This window comes from Aotus nancymaae, unplaced genomic scaffold (assembly GCF_030222135.1).
Source record: "Aotus nancymaae isolate 86718 unplaced genomic scaffold, 86718_ANA_hifiasm-v0.15.2.pri h1tg000057l, whole genome shotgun sequence".
In the NCBI taxonomy this organism is placed as follows: Eukaryota; Metazoa; Chordata; class Mammalia; order Primates; family Aotidae; genus Aotus; species Aotus nancymaae.
The window spans coordinates 40,645,914-40,653,096 of NW_026988471.1; positions in this window are offsets into that span (position 1 = coordinate 40,645,914).

A 7,183-nucleotide genomic window follows, 5' to 3' on the forward strand; every position below is an offset into this window, starting at 1 on the left:
TGCTTACCATGGGAATCATAGCCTCTGCAGCCATCTAACAAAAATACAGGGTTACCTTGGTGTTAAACAAAGTAATGTATCATGGAAGGCCTTTTTTTCTTCTTAAGTTCTTTATAGTAAGTGTGAATGTTGAAAGCAAAAATTATATCATCAGCTGGCATTTTCAGTGATGTAGATGTAACAGGTAGACAAAAAGGGAGGGTTAATGAAGCTATGTCATTATGCCCTTCACATTTTGCTTAGTTGCCAGAGTGGAGGGGCTAGCAGAGGGATAAATGTTAACTCTAAGTAGGATTAGGAATCAACAATGGGAAACATGTGTAAGATACAAAACCAGGAGGCAGGCTTGGGTTCTTTGACTAACAGCAAAGGAGGTCCCTGAAATTGGTATTTCTCATCTTTTCATTTGGTGCCTCTGAGGTAGCACTGCAGGGTAGCAGATCACAGGAAGATCCCGAAAGGAGAGAGGCACTGCAGACCTGTGCAAAGCATAGAGGATAACCACGGGAGGACAAACAGCTTAAAGCTGCTAAGAGAATGGCTCCAGCACCTGCTTTGGGGTTAAGGATACCTATGGAAGTTAAGGATCTGGAAATAGATTCCCTTCCCATGCCGTCAAACCTCCTGAAAAGTGCTGCTGTAAACCCAGTTTGAAGATGCTCTGAGATGTTGCTCAAAAAGCATACTCAAGGCCTATATAAAATTGGCTCCAGACCAAACAGAAGTTGGCCACTCATCCTAGCAATGCCTTCTGATATGGTTTGGTTGCGTCCCCACCCAAATTTCATCTTGAATTGTAGCTCCCGTAATTCCCACGTGTCATGGGAGGGACCCAGTAGAAGTAACTGAGTCACAGGGGCGGGTCTTTCCCATGCTATTCTCATGATAGTAAATACGTCTCACAAGATCTGATGGTTTTATAAAGGGTAGTTCCCACACACATGCTCTTCTTGCCTGCTGCCATACAAGACATGCCTTGCTCTTCTTTCACCTTCCACCATGATTGTGAGACCTCCCCTGCCATGTGAAACTGAGTCCATTCAACTTCCTTTATAAATTACCCAGTCTCAGGTATGTCATTAGCAACTTGAGAACAGACTAATACACTTTCCCACGTTCCTGCCTCACTCTTACCATGTCTGTTCCCAAGGGCCTCCTCCTGCTCTCGAATACACCCGAGTTTCCTTTCCTGCTCAATTCAAGAAGTCTCCCCATAAACTCCTGGTCTTCAACCCCAAAAGCTCCCTGATAACCTCATGTCTTTCAAGACTCAACTTAGACTGCCTTCACCTACCCTTCCTTCCTATATGGAATTGTGCCTCTACTGTGCCCCATATACATTTTTACCATAATATTCGTAATACTTTGTTGATTTTGTTTACACATCTGTTCCCCATTTTTGGAATTAATATTTTATTCCTTTCTGTATCCTCAGTTCAGGAAACACTGAAGTGTATTAAGTGTCAATCTAATGGATGACAAGGCCTACATGCTCTTTCTCTGTAATGATAGCCTCTTTCAATCCTGCAAACCTTAGTCTGACCTAGGCCTGACATAATGTAACCACACTCTACCCACGGCACGACCTGGCTTCAAAGCTCTTTCACCCCGTCAGGATGCTGTTTGCTATCCAAGTTACTGAGAGCTAGTCTCAGTGCTGGCTGCACATTAGAATTACCTGGGAAGATTTGTGTTGTTGTTGTTTAAGGCGAGTCAAGTGAAGCAATGGGGGCAGAGAAGAAACAAGAAGTCTATAACTGGTTGTGATCAATTAGTTATAAACACCACTGCCCTCTGCCCAGCCCTGCAAAGTTTTTTAAAGTGCTGATGCTCAGGCCTCAACCTAGACCACTAAATCAAAAGCTCTACAGAGCGGGGAGCCTGGGCATCAGCATGTTTAAATACTCCCAGGTGATTCTAATGGGTAACCGAGGTTGAAAACTGCCATCTTAACAGAAAGGGCTTTGGGTTTGCACTACCTTCTTATGTGGAAGAATTTTCAGTTCAATCTCAAATTTGTTTCCTCATCTTCCCTCCAAGTGTGGACTCTCAAACCTTTTCCTCAAAGCTACATGCACATTCACCTGGATGTCAGTTCAGCATTTAAGCCCAAAATATCATATATCTAAATATTTAAAAGTTATAGATTAAGCTAAAAACTGTTAAATACAATATGTTCTTTCCTCCTTCCTGACAAATACAACTTTTATAACATCAAAATTGAAAAATGTGTGCAGAACTAAGTTTTTACAGGCTAAAAGTTGACAAAATATGAAAGACAGCTGACTGCACATGTCTGGTTGCATACTGTGATGAGCTGATGTTTTTGTGGGTAATTCAGTAAAGGTATACTATAATTACAGTTGGCCCTTGAACAACAATGGGGTTGGGGTACCACCCCCTCACCCTACACAATTGAAAATCCAAAACTTTTGACTCCCCCAAACTTTACTAATAGCCTACTACTGACTACAGAAAACAGTCAATTAACTCACATTTTTATGTTATCTGTATTATATACTGTATTCTTACAACACAGTAAGTTAGAGAAAAGAAAACCAAAGTCATAAAGAAGAGAAAATGTATTTACTATTCCTCAAAAGTAGGGGATTGTCATAAGGGTCTTCATCCTTGTCATTTTCACAATGAGTAGGCTGAGGAAGAGGAAGAGAAGGGATTGGTTTTGCTCTCAGGGGTGGCAGAGGTGGAAGAAAATCCACATATAAGTGGACCCACACAGTTCAAACCTGTGTTGCTCAAGGGTCATCTTTAATAGTCAGTATAATTTATTTCATAAAATGTGTATTTCTTGTTCTTCATTTTAGTGAATCACTAATAATGTTGCTATAATCAAAATTGTTCACAGTCATCGAATGTTGGCAATTTCAATTAAGGGAAACACTGCTAAGCTAGTAGCCATTGGAATTGTCAATAAAATTCTTAAAATGATATTTAAATTGGAAATGAACCATAAAATTTTCAAACCAGTCTCAAACATTGTAATGGGGTTATCTATGGTAAATCAGTGTTATCATTAGTTATGTAGCCAAATACTTTAATTTCATTGTAGAAATTACTATTGCTTATTGTATTAGTCCGTTTTCACACTGCTATGAAGATACCACCCCAGACTGGGTAATTTATAAAGGAAAGAAGTTTAATTGACCCATAGTTCTGCGTGGCTGGGGAGGCCTCATACAACTTAGAATTATGGTGGAAGGAGAAAGAGGCACCTACTTCACAAGGAAGCAGGAGAGAGAGAGAAAGCACAGGAGAAATTGCCACTTACAAAACCATCAGGTCTCGTGAAAACTCACTATCACAACAACAGCATGGGGGAAACCACCCCCATGATCCAATCACCTTCCACAGGTCCCTCCCAGAATATGTGGGGACTGCAATTCAGATTACAATTCAAGATGAGATTTGAGTAGGGACATAGCCAAACGATATCACTTAGTTATTTTTAGCTTCTCTTAGAACAATATCTAGATTGATACTCTATTCCCTAAGTTCCTTTAAATCTTTCTGGACTGATTACAAAGAAAAAATACCACCATATTGGTTTGTTTAGATTTCTCTTCAATCAATACACTATCTTAATCTAGAATGGCTACAAAACAGTCTGCAGACATCAGTTTCCAGACTGTATATATATGAACCTTCTCCTTCATACTCATGCAAATGCTTTTGTTTTGTTGTTCAAATTTCCTTGAATCTTACGGGAATTTTACTTTTGTTACATATTTATCATGCATCTTTGTTATTTAGAATAACAATTTTATCTAAATCTTTAGATATATTTGTAGAATCCATTTAAAAGTGAAATAAAACTTAAAGAGATCATGGTTTTATTTTTCAGCTAACATTGTTTACAGCAAGCAGTAGTTCATAACAAATAACTGAATGGCAAGATTGAAAATTAATTTCACCTTTTGCCAAAGACTGAGATTTGCTCTTTGAGGATTTTCTATGGTTTTGCTTAGCTCTATTAATGTATTTCATATCTTACCTAATTAAATCTAATTACTTTGATAGCATCTCATTAGAATTCCCATTGTGTATCCAAGCATGTTGTAAGGTCAGATTTGGTTTGTGTTTCATCAATATGTTCCACCTTTAGAGAGATATAGAAAACAATGTAAATAATCTTTGAATTGTTCCAAGGAATACCATTGCTATCAGCACAGGTAAAGCCTGCATTTCCTTGTTAAAATTCAAACTACAGTTCAAAGAATGCTTCTATATTTTCAGCCAGGATTCTGGATTGCGTTCCTTTTTCTTTAACAACCATGTTAACATCATTATCATAGGCTTACCCTCAATAATATTTTAGATCAATGGCTAAAATTTAAAGCTGTGTCTTAAGACAAAAGCTGTATTTTTCAGAATGGTAAAACCAATAAAATACTTATTAATTTCAAGTTCCTTGTTTTTCCCTCCTGAAAGTTTAACAATGAGTAGCATAAATGTGAGTCATTCAGGCTGGGCACAGTGACTCATGCCTGTAATCCCAGCACTTTGGGAGCCTGAGGCAGAGGATCGCTTGAGGCCAGGAGTTCGAGACCAGCCTGGACAACGTGATGAAATCCCATCTCTACTAAAAATACAAAAAGATTTGCTGGGCATGGTGGCTCAAGCCTGTAATTCCAGCTACTCAGGAGGCTGAGGCAGGAGAATTGCTTAAACCCAGGAGGTGGAGGTTGCAGTGAGCCAAGATTGCACTACTCAAGCCTGAGTGACAGGACAAGACTGTCTCCAAAAATAAAAATAAAAAAATAGTGAGTCATTCAACTTGACTTTTGACTACAATCTAGTTGAACTAAATAATATTTACTTTTTTAAATGTTATATATTTGTATCATTTTATTATCCCTTAATTTCATAATCCTTTTTAAATCTCAATCCTCAATAGAGATCATTTGTGTGTGTTTTTAATCACTTTCATGTTTGATCACCCTAGCAGCAAATTTTTAAATCATTCATACAAAACCCAAAACACTTTTCATTGTTTCCCATAAAGAGCCTATTATTAAGGCTATAAAAAGCATCATTTTGTTTGGCTAAATAACATGTTTCTTTTAGGAATATTATGGCAGATGTTCTTTATTGGTGTTTGCTTGTCTTTGCTGAATACTCATTGTCTGCTGCTTATTAATCTTTTTTTCTCAAACAATTGATTGTGTGCTTTCTGTGTGTGCACAGGGCTTTCCTTTTCTGGCCATAATACATTATTTAACCCAAGCTAATCATCAAGATTGGTGATGATTGGTACAGAATTCACAGAATATTTTGTACTTCAACTTAGCATATAAAAGCCAGTTTCTACAACATCTTTCCCCAGTTGGAAGAATTTAGGTATAAAATAGAGTATTAGATGTTCAGCCATGTTCATCCAAGAACTGTAACCATTCACCTGGATGGGCTGTGTTTTGAAGACACAGTCTCCTGCTATAAGAAGGCCACTTTGGCTGGGTGTGGTGACTCACGCCTATTATCCTAGCACTTTGGGAGGCTGAGGCAGGAGGCTCTTGAGGCTAGGAGTTTGAGAGAAGCCTAGCCAACATGGTGAAACCCTGTCTCTACTAAAACTACAAAAATTAGCTGGGAGTGGTGGCACATGCCTGTAATCCCAGCCACTCGGGAGGCTGAGGCTGGAGAATCACTTAAACCTGGGTGGAGGAGGTTGCAGTGAGTTTAGATCATAGCACTGCACTCCAGACTTGGTGACTGAGTGAGACTTCATCTCAAAAAAAAAAAGTTATTTTCCTGAATCAGTCTCCCACAGGTACAGTTAAGCCCCCAAGGTTTCAGTTTCATCTCTCCTCCCGTTGGGCTAATTTCATGAATGTAGCTTCCTTTATGTCTCCTAGGCAGGAACAAGTTGCATCCATCTGTGGCTTCTGAATTGTGAAACTGATATGAATAATTCCCTTTTACATTCTCATTGTTTTGATCACTAATTAGATCTACATTAAGTCAAAAATTTGTAAGGTCCTGTGTAAAATGTTTTTGGTGGGCTAGTCCAACAAACGCCTACTCACTTTTATTATTTCTCCAGTGTTTGCAGTGTTAAGCAGATTACCTCACTGATTTTATTGCTTTTCAGCTTCTGAACGTCACCCCATTTTATCTTTTTAACACAATCTTGACTTATATTCATTCTCAATAATAAAGAGGATTAAAATGTGATTCTATTCAAAATGTATTCAATATAAATATATTTCATCAAATATATAAAATTTTTACATATGTGTATTAGTCCATTTTCATGCTGCTGTTAAAGACATACTCAAGACTGGGAAGAAAAATAAGTTTAATGTACTAACAGTTCCATATAGCTGGGGAGGCCTCACAATCATGGTGGAAGGCAAGGAGGAGCAACTCACGTCTTATGAATGGCAGCAGGCAGAAAAAGAGAGCTTGTGCAGGGGACCTCCTCTTTATAAAACCATCAGATCTTGTGAACCTTATTCACTATTATGAGAACAGCACGGGAAAGACTTGCCCCATGATTCAATTACCTCCCACAGGGTCCCTTCCACAACACTTGGGAATTCAAGATGAGATTTGGGTGGGGACACAGCCAAACTATATCAATATATATTTAATTTAACAGTCTTTTAATATTTAAAATTAGCTATTAAAATTAAAAGGCAGATACAAATTATAATTAATGAATATAAAATTTTAAAAATGACATTTTAATTTTCTAAAAATTTAATTAGGTCATATTTAATGTTTTTATAAAAATAAAACATCCTTTTTTCTTTTAATTTGAGATGGAGTCTTGCTCTGTTACCCAGGCTGGAGTGCAGTGGCCTGATCTTGGCTCACTACACCCTCCACCTCCCAGGTTCAAGCAGTTCTCTTGCTTTAGCCTCCCAAATAGCTGGAATTACAGGCACCTGCCACCATGCCTGGCTAATTTTTGTATTTTTTTTAGTAAAGACAGGGTTTCACCATGTTGGCCAGGCTGGTCTCAAACTCCTGATCTCAAGCAATCTGCCTGCCTTGGCCTCCCAAAGTCCTGGGATTACAGGTATACCCTTTAATTTTTAATTGCAATAAAGCATTGCAGTTCTAGCATCCAAAGTCTAACTGGTTGGTTGCCTTCTGAAGTAAAGGATGGATGCTATGCCTCACACGTTATATGTAGAGGTACACAGACACAAATTAAGAT